Source organism: Hydra viridissima, unplaced genomic scaffold (genome assembly GCF_058129835.1).
Source record: "Hydra viridissima isolate aposymbiotic clone 2 unplaced genomic scaffold, HvirCarnegie_v1 scaffold_6, whole genome shotgun sequence".
Taxonomy (NCBI): Eukaryota; Metazoa; Cnidaria; class Hydrozoa; order Anthoathecata; family Hydridae; genus Hydra; species Hydra viridissima.
In genome coordinates this window covers 4,611,733-4,632,711 of record NW_028324305.1, presented here as the reverse complement: position 1 = coordinate 4,632,711, position 20,979 = coordinate 4,611,733, and the positions used below count along the sequence as shown (strand labels likewise).

The following is a 20,979-nucleotide window of genomic DNA, read 5'->3' as shown; positions in this document are numbered from 1 at the left end:
GTGAACTTTTTTTGCTTTTTTTAAATTTGCATTGATCGTACAATCTACACAAAGATTCTAAAGTATAATGATCAGCTTTTTGAATGTCAGGAGATAACGTCATGCAATACGGACAAGAATGCTGTGATGTAATTTGTTTTCCAACCATTTGAAGCAAAACCTTTAGATGTTCAGATTCTGTGCAATCTAAGGATGAAATGTTCAATTTATCCAAAGTTAATCGCAATTTATGGTAATTTTCGTTCAATGAAGGCAAAATAGCTAATATAAAAGCACGCATATCTGTTACACTTGCTCAAATTCTCTGGAATTTTATTTTTTTTTAACTCTGGTTGTAGGGTTATTGACAGTCCCTGCTCTCCATCTACACCTAATTGATATCAACATTATTTTTTCCTTGATTCTGTGATAAAGTACGATTGCTACAAGCTCTTTAATGCAATTGCAATATACAATAGCAGTATCTTTTTCTACCAACTATACATCTATAAAAAATCAAAACGAATGACACAAATTGCAGTCTAACTATCAAAAAATATTTTTTTTGGTAATAGTTTACTTACCTCTTCGCTTTCATTTAATTCTAATAGCAATTGGAGTTTATCAAAATTGAATAATTTTCCAATTATTTCGTTGTTCTCAATCAGTTTAACTTTGAAACCAGATTCCACGCTTTTCCGTCCTGCCTCACTTCTCAGAAATTGTGCAACTTCAATCATGTTACGATTACTTAGAAATCATAACAAAGTTATTACAAAAATTGGCTTTAAACTCATAAGAAATTTATTTTTAAAAGTATTTTCAAGCAACAAAAACTTACCTGAAATGTAGTTTTAATTGAAGTTTGTTCAATTTATCTAAAGAAAAGAAAGATTTCTTTACCTCAGTCTTTCCGAAAGAGACAATGAGTTGCTTCGGACCAAAAGTTTTCAAAGCTAAGGTGTTCCCTGAGCCATTTGTGCTGAAATCTTTGATAGAACTGGACAGAACTTTTCCTTTCTATGTTGGGGATGTTGATTTCACAATGGCAGTCAAATTCTTTTGTCTTTCTAATTTCGTTCAGGGATGTGGAATTCCTTGTCCCACCTGGGCATATCAATCTTGACAAATTAGTCTTTCTGCAGGTTTATTTGAAACATCTTCAGGAGATTGATAACAGGTTTTCCCGACACACATTCAACCATAGGGGCAAATATTTTTGATTTGCGCCCATTTTCACAGTAAAACATTCACATTTTCTCTCTCTAATAACTCTGGTATTCAGGTCTAAATTTTATAGCATATGTATAGCAACTATAATAACTAAAATAACTTAATTTTAACTAAGGTAAAATAAACATCAATATATTTATAATTACCTTCATGACACGGCCGCATAGTGAAGTAAGGATCAGAGCCTGCAAGCTTTTTTCTTCATTTCGAGCAAAGCATGGTAGGAAGGTCAGGATTATCCGCTGACTAATCTTTCCAGACTATAGTTTTGATAAGGTTTGAGTAGTCATTTCTCTTTTTTTTTAGATTTAAATAAGTTGTTTCAGCATTATTTATTGATCTTAATTACTTGCCTTTCTGAAGCAGCAAATGCAAAACTTTTTATCAAAATCACTATGTTCTTTTGCATGTTTAGGCATTTTAAATGAATGCTTCAAATAAAAACTTCTAACATGGGGTGATAATATTGGCATGATATATCGGTCATATATCAAATCAAATGTCAATATAATGGCTACAAACATCCTTTTAGTTCGTATATCAACGCGTGTGAGGAGTTATTATGCAACTGTTAACAATAAACAGCTGCAAGCTTTTATTAATTTTTAACAATTAAAGGTTGCTTTGCTTTGTTTTTCTTTCAATAAAAATGTAAATAGAAAGTAATGAAAACTACACATCTGTCTGTAAATTTCAATGTTAAACAAACGTTTTTAAAAACTTTAAAATAAGTTGATAAATATATCACAAACATTTCTGAAAATCTAAATAGAGGGGCATGGGCATGATTTTGTGGTGTTCGAAACGATCCCCCGAATCCCCCCTGGGGTTTGGTTCCAAAACACGCTTTTCAATTTTTTGCTTGTTTTATATTAAACTAGATCAAAGTTCATCGACAGATTTCAAATTATATCAAAAAAATTTTTTTGTTGTAATTTGAAAAGTTAAGACCATTTAAATTTATTTCAGGGGGTAATTTTATGCTTTGCATGATTATAAATCTTAAACGAAAAGAGATTTTTTGATGATATTTGAAAGCTGTAGACGAATTTCGATCTAGTTTATGATAGAACAAAAAAAATTTTTTACGATTAAAGGAGACGTAGTTCTAGGAAGGGGGCAGTTAGGAGTCGGGGCGGGGTTGGTTTAGCTCCAATTACCCTGATTTTTTGCTAGTCATTCTCATTCGACACCAGTATCAACATACTAGAAATTTGAGTATGCCCCATGCCTCTTAGTTACGTATTTTGAACAACAAAATTCCTATGCGCTACTCTAAAATATGTGATTTCTTCTCATGCCCCACTAAAAAAAGTTGTCGTTTATATTTTTTGAATGAGGAAATATTTTCTAAAGAAAATCAAAAAAAATATTTCTGGGGATGTGTTGCAAAGTCTTAGAGCATGTTCCTATGCACCTTGTTTAAGACAACTGTTTACATACAATGGCCATTGTTGAGGCTACTAATGCTCCTGGGGGATATATAGCTAGTTTTATAATTGGATTATTAAATTTTTATTGAACACCGAAGACGTGATAAGGCTAATCCTACCATTTATGTGCGGTATTTTAATAAATCGATCGAGATCTGTTTTGACTTATATAAATGCATGGACATTTAAGAGATGGACGTGCAACGATATTGTTTTTTTTTGCTAACCTTGCACGTTGCGTATTGTTACAAATCTTTTGTTTTAAACTATAAAAACTAAATTATAGCAAAGTCTGTCGGATTCGATGAATGTTTTTGGTCTCGTCTAACCAGTCACATCAACTTCCTTTAAAGTAATGAAAGGTGACGGCAATAGAACCAAGTTTTAAACTTAATTTTATATAGCTAGACATTCTTAATACTTTAAGAAAAAACGCTGATGATAATATAGAAATTGAGATCATTTACTTAACTACTTTAGTACATGTATAACTAGAGATATAATAAATAATACAAAATGTTAACTAGTTTTGTAGCTACCTACAGCACAATGGTTTCATGTCTACTCGATATACTATTTTGCTGTAGACTTCCAGTTTATGAATATTATAGAATTTTCTATTTTTATTAAGGATGAATAACTTATACATAAAATGAATGTAATTGCAATAAAGAAAAAAAAAGTTTGTCACAGTTTTAAAAAATTTAGCAAAGGCATTTTATGGAAAACCGCAAGAATAACTAAGTATTTAATATTAACATAACATGATTTACCAGGCATATATAAACTAATTTTCATTTGACAAAAACAAATGGATTGTTATGTCTTTTTTAATGATAAACGAAATAATATATGAAATAGAAAAGACGAAAACATGAAACATCCTAGCAAGCACACAACGTTGAAACAACGTTGAAATAACGTGGATCAACGTCGATCAACGTTATTTCAACGTTGAATTTTTAAAATTTAATTTTTAATAATCAAAGTTTTGAGAATTATAAAGTGCTAATATGTACTGTGTAAATTTTATTGTATAAATTAAAACTATAAAGTATTAGTATAAAAGTAGTAAAAAATCAAACCCTAAAAAACTATTTAATAGATCTGTTTTATCTTTATCTATATATATATTTGCTTCATATCAATACTTATAATATTACTTGGAGTATACGTGGTAGTATAACATTGTATATCAAATACATAAAATAATTTTTTTACAAATTGACTGAAACAATACTTTAATTTCAATATTTTTATATGACCAGTGCAGAATTTGTTGCTTAGAATATCGTATTCCCTCAAGGGAAGTTTTATTTGATAACCATTGACCATATGTCATATGGTCAATTATTTCATATGATATGACATATGACATGATATTTGCTATTTTAACATTATTTAACTCTTTCTAATTCAAAAATTGATTTTTTCCACTAATATAAATTTTCCACTAATATAAAATCTTCCAAAAAACTCATTTGTTTTTCATTTCGGACGGCTTAAGTGCACTTCTAAACACTATAATTCTAAATCGGATCTGCGTTTTCAGTTTTCTAATGGGGTATACGATATTCTAGGCGGATACGATATTCTATTACAGCAGCCATGTTAATAAATTTTTTTGTTTACGGATGGAAATTTAGAGTTTGTTGGAAACTCGCATGGCTCGCTGATTTCTGCGGCCTCTTTGATGTAAAACAACGAGTTGCACGTCCATCTCTTAAACGCCTATGATAAATGTAAAAAAGGTTTTCTAAAAAAAGAAAAAGAAGCAATTAAATCAGCATGTGTCGTCCGAAACTCTAGAATCTCTTAGTACTCTTTTAAAGGAAATCAACTCAGATGTATAGTGTGTACTTTATACTGAATCTTCAAAAAATACATATAAGAGGGAGCGCGCAAATGTCTCTCTCTCTTTCTCTCTCTCTCCCCCCCCCTCTCTCTCTCTCACTCTCGAAAAAGTGTCTTGCATAAAATATAAAGGGATTCATTCAGAGTAAACTGAGTTAAAAAGATCAAAACTTAAGTTTAAATCAAATTTTGTTTTTAAAAAACTTACATGCATCGGATGCTAACTCAACTAGTGAAACCAATATCTAGTTAATTTCACGTTGTAAAACCGAACTCTAAGTATTTTTATAGTAAATGCTCAGAGTTTGGTTTTAAAATGTGAATTTATAGGTGATGTTTTTAAAAATTCTTGCAACAAAGTTAAACAAAAGAAGTTTCAAAATAGTTTCTAAAAGAACTTCAACAAACATAAAGTCGATGATAAGAAATTATAATCTAGGCGGTATAAGGCTATAAATGTAAGTAAACACTGTAAGTAAAGAATTTAAATCGAACTTAGCGATGTTTGAACAAAATTCTGAATATCATTTCTAATTAAAACATTTAGCTACAGAAACTGATTAATATTTAATGAACTATGGTAATATTTAAATTATGAGTATATGTTTTTATGAACAATTTGCTCTTTTGAGATTGAACATTGTAAATCAAGACACAAAAAGGTCCTGTTCATGTGAACCCAACTTTCACATAATGAAGTTTCAGTGGTCGAAAGAGGAAGTAGCTATCCTCATTTAACAACTCAAACCTCATTACGAGAAAATTGGATTCACAACTATGGATGCATTCAAAAAATGGTACGTTAAATACAACGGACTAAGTGAAGCAGCTATCCGTTTACAATTAATAAACAGAGTTGTCCGTTAATTTCAACAGATGTATAAAGTAAAAGAACGAACAACGTTAAAGAACGTTGCAAGTCATTACTTGTTTGTAACAAATAGTTAAGCTAACAATATTCTTTGTATCAATGTTCATTTGTTTTGTAATGCACATCATAAACACCATTAATAAAACGAAAACAAACCACAAAGTTAAAGCTACAACTTAAATTCGCATTTCTTTAAAAAATAACATTTAGTAGGATATAATATCAATAACAGATTTTTTTTTGCATTAAGAAAGTGAACTTATCAAGAAAAAAATCTACAAAAATACATGGATATATGCAGTGTGAACTTTTTAAATGCTTATGCTGTTTAAGCAATTTAATGTAATTTAATGTAATATAATAATGCATTTACCAACAAATCATAAATTACATTGAACAAAGTAATCAAAAGTAGGGGAGAAAGGGGCTTGTTGGATACAGTTTTTAGTTTTTGAACTCTGTACATTTCTGGGTGAAAGTTTTTGAAGACATCAAACTGCAGCTCAATAGAATATGAATTTGGCAAGCATGTTCAAGTGTCAAACATTATTAAAAAAAAGGCATTGTTGGCCCAAAAAGGGCTTCCAAAGCAAAATAAAATTTGTGCCAACTTACCCCGGCCAGGGGTAAGTTGCCTATACTCAGGGTAAATTGGCACAGCATGTAAAAATAGACTAGCTTAGCAACAATAAGTATCTGTTTCAAGTGTATCTTTTTTTATGAGAACACTTGATAATTTTTGTTCGATAATCTTTATTGCCTTTTTAACTTTTGTTGCCCTTAAATCGATTGAATAAACTTTCTTTCTATAAAAATATCATCAACAGCATTTTTTGTAATAATTTTAGAACTTACAGGCCTGCCTGCTTTTCTTTTATTATTTTAATGTCTGTAGATTGAAGTGTTATATAACTTTAGTAAACTTACGACCAATTCAAAAATTTGTAAGTTGGCACATAATGCCAACCAGCCCCGCAATTATTGTGCCAACTAACCCAAAAGCTTTTTGCTCACAAAATGGCCTATACATCCCCAAAAACGCGAAATATTGAGAAGCACAAAATATGACTGGTTAGAGTGAAGAATACAATACTTCTCGGCCTAATGGCTAAGATTGAGCGAGCTTGCTAGGCCGGCGGGCTCGTATTAAACTGATGCTTTTCTTTTTTTTTTTTGTCTCTCGCTCTTTAAAGGGGAGGCAAACTCAGAGTCGACGCGCTACTGGGTCTTACCTGGAGAGGAGTAGGTAGTCCACAAGGCATACGCTGGCGGACTTTAAATACAATTTCTCTACAATACTTACATCTATTCAAGTTTATTTGTAGCTAATACTATTGCTTTTTAAAACTGAAAATCTAATATAGTTACAAAAGTTACAAAATTATTAAAAAAAAAACAAAAATCGCATGCGCTTATAGCCCTGATACTACACTGAAAGATTCCATGTGAATTTTAGAAACTTCTGATGGAAAATTCCAAAGTAAAACGAATTGTGTCAACTTACCCTTGTAGCTTACTAGCCCCGATCTCCCCTATATCTACCGTATTTTGCCTAGATTTTCAGCCACTTTGTCCAGTGGCTTCATGATTCTATTATCTTTTGAAATGTTATATGATTGGAAAACCGCACCATCTATGCTAAGTCACAACTAGAAAAGGGGAGTTCTGGTACAAAAAATTATTTTCGAAAAAAAACTCCAAAAAAAAAAAAAATTTTTAAAAAAAATTTCAAAAAAAAAAATTTCAAAAAAAAAAATTTCAAAAAAAAAAAAAAAATTTCAAAAAAAAAATTTCAAAAAAAAAAATTTCAAAAAAAAAAAAAAAATTTCAAAAAAAAAATTTCAAAAAAAAAAATATTTTCAAAAAAAAACTTTTCAAAAAAAAAGAATTTCAAAAAAAAATTCAAAAAAAAAAAAATTCAAAAAAAATTCCGGTGACAAAATATTTTTTTTCATGAAGTGTAACGCGTAATGAAAAAACTTTTTAATTTTGTAAAGGTCTTTAAATCTTGCCCGAAAAATATCTTTTTTTATTTGTTCTTGTTCTTGTTCTTGTTCTTCTTCGAGAATTAATTTGTACATTTCAATAAAGCGCCATCCTACTCCTTTGCTCCTTAAATATTCAATTCGGTCAAGTGTTTTTAAACTTCTAATTTTTCCATCATCATTTCGTAATATTCTAGTTTTGCCATTCATTTTATTATGCCAAGAAAATTATTTAACTCAGGAAATTTTTTTTTCACAAAATTAAATTTAAAAAAGGGAGGCTTGAGAAAGGGGAGTTTGGTCCGAGAAGCAATCCAGCGCTGATAGATTCGTATCCTCTTCCGCTTTTGACGTAAAGTCCATCTCTGACTGAGCTTCCTTTGACCCAGGGTGTTAAAAACAATCCGTTTCCTCTGTGGGTTCCCATTTTCATTCCATTTCCATTTTTTTTGACGTAAACGACACCTCTTCCTGCAATTTTATCGATCACAGTGGACCCAAGCGAAGAGGCAACCCCACTCAATAAGCCATTGGCAACCATTGGAGCGGCTCGAGCTGCAAGCATTCCCAATAAAGGTAAAAGAGCACCAATAAATCCTCCTTTTACATTTGCGTTGTGTTCCACTTGAGTTTTGCTCATTTTAATGGTGACTCCAACTCCTCGATGGAGAGCGTCCACAATTTTTCGATGTTGACTTTCCGTCACAAATAAAACGTCGTTTCCGTTAAAATCGTCTTTTGAAATCCTGATGCTAACGGGTCCACCATTGATTTTTTAATTTTTTCGATCTGTCCCTGAGACACATTTAATTTGACACTAACATATTTGCTCATTTTTTAAATCCCGGAAAAAATATTCATTTCACTTCTTGAATGTGATAACGGATCGTGATGTCCTCGCCGCGAAAGTCGATTAAATTTCCATTTTGATCGACGATGCGTGTGATCATCGTGGAAATTTCGGGGACTTTGACAGGGAGGTAAACCAAATGGGTGGGTCTTTCGATGGTTTTCAAACCTGGATCAACGTCGGGATAAAAGGAGTAGATGCAATTTAATTGTGAGCCGTTGATGTATGCCGACCCGATAACGTTGTTGACGATTCTGATCGTGTTGACGCTCGAAATTCTGACAATGTCGTCGGACTCGTATTCTGAATTGGAGTCTAATTGTCTTTTTGTGAATCCCAAAAGGGAGGCGATGCTGTTTTCCACGTTCAAGTCCATCAAATAATTCAAGCCAAGTTTGATGATCGATTTTAAAGTGTTTGAATTGGATCCGATTTTGATGTTTTCTGGAGAGTAACTGATTTTATTTATGGCAACGTAGCTTGCGCTTTGAGACGATCTTTTGCAAATAATTGTTGATGTCGATGATTTCGTAGCTTCCGTCTGGAATGACGACGTTTTCCCAATTTCCTCCGTTGTTCATGCTATACCGGAAAGAATTGTTTTTGCTGGTGATGTTTGGAAAGCTGTAGTACGTCTCCAGGCCGAGAAAAGCCATCTCATAAGTTTTCCCTTTTTCAAAAACGATTTTGTCCAAAAATTCTGTCATTATTACGTTGGAATTTCCATCCACGTCGATGATTATGCCTGACATTTTTTAAAATGGGCGAAATTTTTTTTTAAATGACTTCTTTTGGAAAATAAAAATTGTCAAATCCGCTTCGGTATTTTCCATTGTATTTTTTTGACGACATATTGATAACAGCAAATCCGTGAGGTTCAGACCAGCAATACTTGCAAAATTTTTTGAATTCTTCTTTTTTCATGTTGTTCGAAACTTGGTTCGATAAATGTGGTCCACATTTTTTGAATCTTGAGGAAACAGACAAATAAAATTGGTGTTTTCTCGGATGGTTTGTCGGGGGAGCAAAAAATAATTTTGAGCGAGGTAAAAGCAATCGACGTTGGAGTGTCGTCCTCGGATGTAATATTTTTCGCATTTGTTTTGCTTGGTGAGTAGCAAATCGTCAAAGATCATTAAATTGTTTTTTGTTGAATCTAGATCTTCAGGTTCAGGCACATCGTCAGCCGTTTCCAAAAATTGACACTCCATGTCCTCTGTTTCTTGATAAATTTTTGAAAGGTCGTTGATAACGCATTCAGGAGTTAAATTCAATTTTTCCATTTCGTCTTGTACATCAAACAAATTGCCGATAATCTTTTTGTAATTTTTTCTCGAACGAACTTTTCGGTAGATTGTAATCGGGTTGGAAAAGAGATTTTCCAAAAACTTGCAAATTGTTGTAATCCAACCATCCAGGTTTTAACAGCAAATTTATAAGTGAAGTTGTTTTTCCACAACCTGACTTTCCGACGATGATTCCTCGAATGCTTCTTGGTAAAAGCTCGTGGTTGTTCCTTTTCGTTTTTCCAATATGCCATGACCAATTGGATATTTCCATTTTTTTTAATTCAAAAATATTTTTTTTTAATTAAAAAAATTTCTTTTTAAAAATAAAAATGTACTGCGTCAAATGCAAAAGGAAGACAGAAACGATACATTTGAGAAACGAAATCTCAAAAAACAACAGAAAAATGATAAAAGGGACTTGTGATGCTTGCGGAACGACAAAATGCGCGTTTGTTTCTTCGGCGGCAAAAGGGGGAGACTTGGTTGAATTGATCAAAAATTTTTTAAAAAAAATAAAGCTTCTGTGGGCAAAATTTCCTGGAGAAATGCATATTCCTGGAATGAATTTTGCCGGGCCTGGCACAAACTTGGACAAAAGGCTCACCTCCACCGACATGTACCGGTGGATCGAGTGGACAATGCAGCATACCATCACGATTTGGCTTATAAATATTTAAACGACGTTCAAAGCAGAAATTTGGCGGATCAAATGATGCTTGAAGAAATGAACTCCATTCCAAACCCCACTCAAAAAGAAATAAACAAAAGAAAACCTATCGCGCCTATCATCAAAGCCAGAGCCAAATTCGGACTGGGTGTCTCTGCAAAAAAAAAAAATTCTTAGTTTGAAATGGACGGATCAGCTTGCAGAGGAGCTTCATAAACCGGTAATTCATCATTTTAAAAAAAGAAAAGTGTTTGTGAACGACGTCAATGAAATATGGGCGCCGATTTGGTTGACATGCAATCGTTTTCAAAATTTAACAACGGCGTAAAAAAATTGCTCACGGTGATCGACGTGTTTTCAATGTATGGATGGATCGTTCCGTTAAAAAGCAAAACGGGTCTTGAAGTAGCTGAGGCGTTGAAAAAAATCTTTGAAAAAAGAAAATGTGCAAAAATGTGGGTGGACAAAGGAAAAGAATTTTACAACAAGCACGTGAGAGCGCTCGGTGTCCAATTATATTCCACTGAAAACGAGGAAAAAAGCTGTGTCGTCGAGCGATGGAACAGAACGATGAAAGAAAAAATGTTTAAATATTTTTCGGCCAACAGCACCAATAAATACATTGACGTTTTGGACGAAATGGTAAAAAATTACAACAGCACAAAACACTCTTCAACAAAAATGACTCCAGTTGAAGCCAGCGATTAAAAGAATAAAAATAAGGTCTGGATGAACCTGAATGGAAAGGTGCAAAAAGAAAGACCAGAGCCGAAATTTTTAATGGGGGACAAAGTGAGGATAACAAAAAAGAAGTCCAATTTTGAAAAAGGGTACACACCGAGATGGACTGAGGAGGTTTTTACTATGTCAAAAATTCAGCGAACGGATCCGCCTACGTATAAAATCGCTGATGCCAACGGTGAAGAAATTCAAGGAACTTTTTACGAACAGGAAATGCAAAAGACGCATCAAGAAATATTCAGAATTGAAAAAATAATTCGAAGAACAAAAAGCAAATCATTGGTCAAATGGAAAGGATATCCAGACTCGTTCAACTCATAGGTGGATAATAAAGAATTGATCCGTTTGAAAAAATGATATAAAAAAATTTTCTTTTCTTTTTAAAAAGATGAATTTTGTTACGATTGAAAATTTTGACGAGAGCAAATTATCGGTTGGAGAAATTTATTCCGCAACCAAACCAATTCAGTACCAAAAGATTCCGCTTTTTTATGAGTACCACTCTGGAAAAGGTCCTTTTATTTTAAGAACCCCCGTTTTGTTTTCTCTGGGTGTGTTTGAAAATTGCAGTTTTGGAACGAACGAACTGGAGGGATATTCCAAGGAGGTTTAATACACAGGAGACGGCATAACGTGACTTTTTTGAAGCCAGTTTTGAAATTTGGCCGCCATCTTGGTTGACCCAAAAGAATTTCGCGGAACTTAGGATTTTATTTAAAACTTTGTTAAACCAAATCAAAATATTGCAATGATTGCAATCAAAAGATTGAATAATTGGTCAGTTTATGCTTGGTAACTTATACTATCATGTAAAGAATTATTTGCTAACTGATAGTCTTCTTCAGTTCATTTCAATAACATTCGGAATACTGAAAAAGACATTCAGATAGCTGTATTTCAACATGCTTCCAACAGAGACTGTATTTCAGATACACGAAAGATTCTTGTGAAAAGAAAACCGTATGTTTGTGAGTTGAAACGAGTATATATATACATGTATATAAGATTTTTATTTAGCTTTATATGATTTATACTGAATAATAATAAAATGATAAATATTGATAAACAGATTTAAATTGACATGCCATCTTGTTCTGCTTATGGGTGTACTTCAAGAGATTGTACTGGTGGCATTATGTTTTAATGTTATGTAAATGGTTGATACAGAGAGAAAGTTTTCCAAAGTTTTCTGCAAAGTATAAAAATGAAAGTTGATAAATTCATATTTTGATATTGGTGAGGTTATAAACACAGCAATAAAGATATCAAACAAACGACAAATTTTTACTACCGATCTAAAATAATGACAAAGTTATAAATAAAAAATCATATGTAGTATATTTATTGCAAAAAAAAACTCACATATAATATATTTATTTCAATAAAAAACTATTAAGTGATTTTTCTGAAATCCCCCTTCCAAAATTGACAGTGTTTTTAAATGTATGTCTTTTACTACCCTAAGTTATTCAAAAGGAAATAGCTTACAAGTTTGGAATTTAACACAAAATCTTTTTTGTGTTAAATTTCAAATTTGTTAGCTATATCCTGTTTTGTGTTAAATTTCAAATTTGTAAGCTATTTCCTGGTTTGCAAGTACTTTTCAGCATACCAGGTACTGGTATGCTGAAAAGTACTTGCAAACTAAGCACTGGTATCTTGTTCTGCCTATGGGTGTACTTCAAGAGATTGTGCTGGTGGCATTACTTTTCATAGGTACAGTAATTTTTTCTTGGAAAAATAAGAGGTTTATTGGGTTGTAATAAATACCCTTCAGCAAAACAGTTTATTGGAACATATAAAAAATTGCTGGTGCATAATGATATTCAAGATATTCTTCGTGGAAACTGTTTGCCATTGCAAATTGTACCTATTTTGACTACTTCTAGTAAATACCAAAACATTGAAAACATTGATGTTCCTTCTGTTAGTGTTTTGAATAACTCTACTAGCAGAAATAGGATTATTGAACTACTAAAAAAAACTCTGTTACTGATCATGATTATTTTTTAGTTCCTGATGCTATGGATGATCATGACATTTGCATTTTGTGTGAAAAGTTGTTCAGAATCAATGTAGAACACAACAGCAATTATTCATTATACTTGTCAAATGTAAGGTGCCATGCAATTTTGCAGTCAGTATATCAATTCACAAACGCTTGTTTTTATTACCACAAGAAACGTTCATACTGTGTAAAACATGGTGTCTGCTAATTTTGTGTTGACATACGACTATATGAATGCCTGTTTCAGTATTCCATATTTTTTGGAATAAGCTGAACCAGATAATCAGTTAGCAAACAATTCATTGTAACATAATATAACCTCGAAAGTGTAACTGGCGAATTATTTATTGACTTGTTGCAATGCTTTGATTTCGTTTCATCTGTGTTTTCTCCATAGTTCTGCGCAAAATATAAAAATGTTTTGGGTCAACCAAGATGGCGGCTAACTTTCAAAACTGGCTTCAGCGCGTTTCATATAACGTATATACCGTGCCGTCTCCTGTGTATTAAACCTCCTTGGGATATTCCATGTCCTTTCTCGGTTTTAACGAAAAAAACGGAATCAGCGAAAAAGAAAAAAAGTTTATCGAGACGACAGAAAAAATATCAAAATTTCTTCGCGAAAAAGTCAAGGAAATGATTTCCAGTTTGAAAGAAGGAGGAAGAACGAAAAAAATAACAACGGAGGATTTGTCCATTTTTAAAAACAAATCCGATAATCCAAACGCAGCGCCCATTTTTTTCGGAAAGTTGTTTACAAAGAAAAACGAAAAAAACTTTAAAGTTTCTTCTTTGTTTTTCAAAAAGAAAACGAAAGAGTTTGTGAAAGTAAATCCTTTGGAATATGTTCGACAAAAAAGCTACGCCGTCGCCTCTTTGAAAATTGAAGGTGTTTTTGTCGGAGCGCAGATCGAGTCCATTCAGGTTAGAATTCCCGAAGTGGTTATTGCAAAAAATGCACCTACAGCTCTAAGCATCATGGGTGACGATTTGGGTTTGGGAGAAATGAAATCTGACGAAGAAATGTGAAAACACGAAAAAAATTGAAAATAATATGATTTAAAACATTTTCTTTTCATATTAAAAATGCATGCCCCCCACAAGTTGTTTAAAAACAGCGCCTTAGCAGAGATTTAAAATTTTAATATTAATTTGGAACATTTGGAGGAGAGAATCAAAGAGTTGGAAAAAAAAAATCCGAAAAATATTATTGTGGTAAAAAAAAAGTTAGAACATCCCACCTATTTCAACGTAAACGGACAGCATGAGATTTTTGCTCAGAAAGACATTAAGTTTGCTGCTCTTTCTCACACGACATTGTCGTTGCCCACTGGTTTAAATTTGGACAAAGGAATTGCTGTCGTCACTTTGATGAACAGAATCAGCGATCAATTGAACTTTTACAAAAACGATGCTATTTTTTCAGAGTCTGTGGACGACGTCATTTTGGATGTGAACAACAACAGCATCCATGACGTCGTAGTCAAAAAAGGCGAAAAGCTTTGTAAAATAAATCACATCAATTCGAATTAAAAAAAAATCTGTATTTGTTAAAAAGATGGAGATAATAAAAAACACTGAAAAAATTTACCCAGTTCTTCCAACGGCACCATCGGATGGGGGCCACATTTACCGGCTTCAAAAAGCGAGATCTAAAAAGAAATGGAGGATGAAAAAATGAAAAGAGTGGCTTCGGGAAAAAAGTACCATCGAGCGGCAAAAATTATTCGTTTCGCAGACGATGGGTTGCAAACGGTGTGCATTGCTTTGGGGATTACAGGAATTGCACTTTTGTCAACCGTCGTTGCCACTCCAGTTTCTATTGCGTGCGAGGGGAATGCTGTTGGAATGGGGGCTTTGTCCATTTTCGGAAATCAACAAAACAAAAAATTGATGTTGAAGGCTGAAAAGCACGAAAAATTAAAAGTTCTTTCCGAGTCAAAATTGAACACGATTAGCGATCACATTTCAAAATCGCTCATGGACGGATTTGTGAGCGATTCCGAGTACGAATTAATTCTCAGCGAGCTTCAAAAATTTAAAACCATGACTGAAGAAATACGAACAAATGCAAAAAGCAGCATTGACGAATTGACCAAAGAGTCGCTGATCCAAAAAGGAAGAGAAGACGCGATAAAAGCATTTAACAACCTTTTTAAAAAAGGCGAATAAACAAAAACACAAACGAGTTTTAGTTATTGTTTAAGTTTTTTTCTCAGTATTTTAAAAAATGGAATTCTTTAAAATACAAGGCCCGAAAAAGAAAGATGAAATTATAGAAAGTTATATGGCTAACAGGGAAAAGCTTTACAATGAGAGCCTAACGCCAACATTTCAGATGCAAATTATCAGACTGATTTGTCCAAGTTTTTCAAGCCGCTGATCGAGAGCAACGGAAAAGTGTAAAACGAGATAAAGAGCATCGCATACAAAGAGGTTGGAAACAGTCCACTGGCTTTGACTTATCCAGAAAGCGAGCCGCCTTTTGAAAGTTTAAAAAGTGTTGAAAAAACTTTTGGAAAAAAGAATGTTGGAAATACTGCTTTAGAATATTTGTCAAAATACGCAGCCAAACGATTTGTTGCAGACAGAGTGTTTGGAATTCACTCAAAAGAACGCGGAAAATGTTTATTGGAGACACAGAAATTTTTATCGACAATAACGACATCATTATTGATGGAGAAAAGTACGAGGGGACGGCAGGTTTTTGGGAGTTGATCACAAGATCCAAGCCTGATAAAAACAAATACACGGATGAGGACTTGAAAAATTATGAAAAAATACTGGTAGAAACGCATGCAATGAAAAGACAAGGGAAGCCAAACATACCAAAAGCTTCGAGAAGTGAAAAGTGTGAAACGATTGTTTCAAAAATCTGGGAAAGAAATTACACAAAAACGAGGGGAATAAAAGGTCGTGGAATGATAATTCTTCCGAGCGATCCTAATGCGCTTGTGCAAATACTTAGCTTAAGCATCGCCGCAGGACATGCTGGAAATATCGCATCGAGAATCAAAGCTGTCGCCATTTGTGACGAGCTCCGACGAGCTGTGAAAATGCTCATTGTGAACAACAGAAGATATTTAAAAAAGAACGTCGTCGGAGGCGGAGGAATCGTGGATACGATTAAAAACTTTTTGAGAAGAATGGCAGCTTCAAACGCATCGAGATCGTCTCTTCATTTATTGAGAAAGGCAGCAGCAAGCGAAATTGGAAGAGAAGCGATCACCGCCGCCAAATCTGCCGGAAAAGAATTGGCCTCTTCGGCCATATCGACCGCCGAAGACGTTGCCATCGACAAAGGAAAAAAAGCAATTGAAAAAGTTTACGCCAAGACAGGGACGGTGAATCCGAACCAATTGGTCAACACGATTGTAAACGAAGCGGCAAAGGTGGATCAGTACGCACATATTAATCCGATGGAAGAGCTGCATAAAAAAATGTTTGGTTCGTCAATTCAAATAAAAAAGAAAATGACGAAAAAGAACGCGTCCAGAATTCAAGATCTCGTCAAAATGGGGAGCGGACTTTTGATTGCGTGAATTTTTTTGACGAATTAAAGATGACATAAAATTTTTTTTTCTCATTTTAAAAAATGATAAACACCGAAGATTAAGAGTTGATGAAATGCCCGAGTACGACACCGGCATTGAAAAAGTTGATTTTTTCGAGTACCTTCCAACAAATCTCGATTTAAATTCTTCAGGATCGATCGTTTTTGAGATTGATTGCCAGTCTGTGCAGACACTTCCGTCTGAGGCTTACATCCTCGTTGAAGGGGTTCTGAAAAAAGCAGACGGAACAGCTTACGCATCAGCAGACCAAATTGCTCTGGTAAACAACGCCATCATGTATTTGTTCAGCGACGCCACTTACGAATTATCAGGACAGCAAATTGAAAGAGTTATGTATCCAGGTCAGGGAACAACCATGCTTGGATTGTTGAAATATTCTTTCGGTTTTCAGATTACCGATGGTTTGAAGCAAATGTGGTACAAAGACACTTCAAACGTTACTGGAAACGCAGGGTTCATCGTCAGGCGAGACCACTTGTTTGCAGACACCACATCCATTGGAGCATTTTCTTTTAGGGTACCTTTAAAACATATTTTTGCTTTTTGCGAAACTTACGATAAAGCTATTTACGGATTTAGACATACATTAACCTTTACAAAAAAGAAATACGACGACGCCATTTACAGAGCCGGAACTGTTGCTGCAGGAATGATCGACATAAAAAAATTCCGACTTTTTATGCCTAGAATTGAGCTGGATGTTTTGAAAAAATCCGAGTTTTTGAATTTAATGAGAAAGAAAATTTCCGTTCCAGTGGCTTACAAAGCAAACAAAGTCGAAAGGCAAGCCATTCCCTCGGGCCTCACAGAATATACCTGGACCCTTGGAAGGATCACGGACAAAAGCGTTCCGAGATATATTGTGTTCGGCCTTCAGACAAACAGAACTTCGTGTCAAACCGCAAATCCAGCCGTATTCGATCATTGCGATGTCAACAATTTTTTCGTGACCGTCAATGGGATAAAATATCCAAATTACAATTACGATTTGAATTTTGGAGAAAACAAAATTGTCATGGCCCATTCCGACGCGTTCACTTTTGACGAAAAATATTACGGCACAAACGAACTTGTTTGCCAATCCGGTTTGTCTCTGCTTGAATATAAAAATTTGTTTCCGTTGTTTTTTGTCGACATCAGCAAGCAAAAGGAAAGAATTGTTTCCGAAACGGCTGAATTGGTTGTCAACCTAAAATTCCGAACGGCAGTGCCAGACGGCACAGTTATTTTCGCAGTGATCATTTCCGACAAATTGATCAAATTTGTTTCAGACGGAACCAACATGAACGCTGTTTATTAGGTTAAAAAGACCGTCATGAGATTCTTGACAAAAAAGCGATTTAAAAAATTTTTTCTTTTTAAAAATAAAATATGAAATTAACAAAAAATTATCTGAAAACTATGCTGAGAGAAAATGGAGTCACAAAAACCTCAAACAATTTATTGACTTTGATGCTGATTGCGGTTGAGAACAATGTCGTAAGCAAAGATTTGCTTTTGGAAAGTGCAAAAGATACAGGCCGGTGGGTCGACCACAAAAAGAAATAAAAACGGAAAATGCGAAAACGGAAAATGCGAAAACAGAAAATGCGAAAACAGAAAATGCGAAAACGGAAAATGCGAAAACGGAAAGTTCAAAAAAATCAATTGATCCAAAATACGAAAGGCTTGGTTTAATTAGAAAAAAACCTGTGTCTGTTAAAACGACCAACATCGAAACCGGGGAAGTGGTTGAATACGGATCACTTTACAAAGCGATGAAAAAGACGGGGCATGGATGGAGATATTTGGAACGCCGAGATGGAAAAGTGGAAAATGGAATCAAGATTGAAACTTTAAATTCTGAAAAACTCGAAAATAGAAAAAAATCTCCGAGTCAGAAAAAGTAAAAAAAAAATAATAAAATGCAAAAAATAGCAGTCCGAAAAAAAAAAACTTTTCAATTCTCAGCAAAAAAAAGAATTGAAAAAAATTTCGCAAAAAAGAAAAAAAATTGATTTCGAGAAAAAAATTTTCTTGGCATAATAAAATGGAAAACGAAATGCGAAAAATCGGCAAGTCCGAAAAAATCGACAAAGAAAAAAAAAATTGCTTTTGAGTTAAGAAAAGTTTCTTGGCATAATAAAACTTTGAAAAATTATTCAGAAATGCGAAAGGCTGATCTCGTTGAAGCAATAAAAAACGTGAGACCGGTTCCTGCTCCGCGTCCTGATCCTAGTTCGATTGCCTCGCGTCAAATTGTCCAAAAGCCTGTCATCGCTCCGAAGCCGTCTATAATTCCACCGAGACCTACCATCGCGTCGAGTCAATCTCTCATGTGGAAACCAGCTCTTCCTCCAAAACAGCCCATTTGCAAAATCCTATCGTTGCGACGACATCCGTTCAAGAGCCGTCACGTCATATCGTTGACGCTCCTGTTCCAGATTCGCCTCCTTCTAGAAAATAAAAATAAAAAAACGACCATTGTTTTAACTTGCGAAATTGTGAGCGTTAGCCTTACTACGGGGGAGGAAGTGCATCGAATTGCTCCTTTTTCGTCAAAAGCTGGGATTATTTTGGAGTCGACGGATTTGGGAGAATTTTACGAAAAAGCAAAAGAGGAAATCCTGGAAAACATGGTCAATTACAACAAAATGGGCTCGAATTGCACAGTGTCCACCATCTTGAAAATGGACATTAATTTAATTGATTACAGACCCATCGGAGGCCGGTCGTACATTCCTCTCGACGACTTTCTGGCAAGAAAAAAAGCAGTCATAAACCTGGAAAACGAAGACAACGAATGTTTCAAGTGGTGCGTCACCAGGGCGATGAACATGAAAGAAAAACACGGCGAAAGAATTGACAAAGACTTGATTGAAAAATCGAAAAATTTAAATTGGGAAAGGATTGAATTTCCGGTCAAACTCGATCAAATCAAAAAATTTGAAAAAAATAATCCAGAAATCAGCGTCAACGTTTTCATGTGCGAAAATAAATCCCTTCAACCTTTACGAATATCCAAATTTTTGAAACGGAAAAATGAAATTGATTTGCTGCTTATTTCAGACGAAAAAACAAATCATTATTGTCTGATAAAAAATCTAAGTCGACTCATTTCCTCCCAAGCATCAAAAAAAAAAACGGAAAATAATATTTTTGTAGAAATTGCTTGCAGGGGATGAAAAGCGAGGAGGATCTTTCAAAACATTCAGCTTATTGCAGAGAGCACAGCGCTGCTCGAATCGATCTTCCTCCAAAAAATTCGTTTATGAAATTTGAACACATAGAAAGGTCGATGAGGGTCCCATTTATTGTTTACGCGGATTTTGAAAGTTTTACCAAACCGATGGACTCGTGCGAACAAAATCCAGACCAGTCTTACACCAAAAAGTTTCAAAGACAAGTTCCGAGTTCCTTTTCCTATTACATTAAATGTTTTGACGAAAACGTTTATGACGGGCATCCGTCAATTTGCAAAGCATTAGACGGAGATGTTGACGTTGCAAAATTTTTTTGTCGAAAGTTTGGAAAAAGAAATAAAAGAAATTTTTGGAAAAACTGGTAAAAAAATATGGTCCTCACAAAGGCCGATGAAAATAATTTCAAATCCGCAACAGTTTGTCACATTTGCAGAGAAAAAATTCTCGATAAAGAAAAAGTGCGCGACCACTGCTATTTTACTGGAAAATATCGAGGAGCGGCCCACAACGATTGCAGTTTAAAATACAAAATTTCAAAGTTCGTTCCTGTCATTTTTCACAATTTGTCGGGTTACGACAGCCATTTGTTTATCAAAAAATTGGGAGGAGAAATAACCTGCATTCCATGCAACGAGGAAAAGTACATCAGCTTTTCGAAAAAAATCAAAGTGGGAGAGTACATTGGGGAAGATGGAAAACCCAAAGAAAAAAAAATTGAATTGAGGTTCATCGACAGTATTAAATTCCTTTCCTTCAGTTTGGATACTTTGTATAAAAATTTAAAGCCAGAACAGTTCAAAAACCTCGCAAAATAGTATGAAGGAGAAAAATTTAATTTGCTTTGTATAAAAGGCGTGTACCCTCGAAACCAAAAAAGAAAAAGTAAACAAAATGAACGTCATCCGATCCCATTTGCACGACATTTATACGGAAGAAATCAACAAAGTCTCTCTCATCTCCGACGACAACAAAAGAATCATTTTGGAAGATGGAATACACACGTTGGCTTATGGCCACTACAAATTAAAAGAAAAAGAACAAAAGGTAAGTGATAAAAAAAAAAGAGGAAACGAATTAAAAAAAAGGAACAAAAGGTAAGTGGCAAAAAAAATGAACAAATTAAAAAAATGAACAAAAAAAAAAGAACAACAAAATGATCAATGTGGAAGGAGTTATTCTGCCGAACGAGGCTTTGACCAATTTTCAATTGATGGAAGCAGCAAAAAAACTGAAATTGTAAAACTTTCGAGGAGTTTTTGTCAGAGACAAATTGCCAAAAAAAACGAGAAAAAAGAATGCGGGATTATCAACA

General features: G+C 34.0%; 1 protein-coding gene across 1 annotated transcript in view; it reads right to left on the bottom strand.

Moving 5' to 3' along the window:
* Positions 1-20,979, bottom strand: part of LOC149886733 (intraflagellar transport protein 54-like) — a 280,492-nt gene that overhangs the window by 174,048 nt on the left and 85,465 nt on the right. The window lies entirely within an intron of this gene.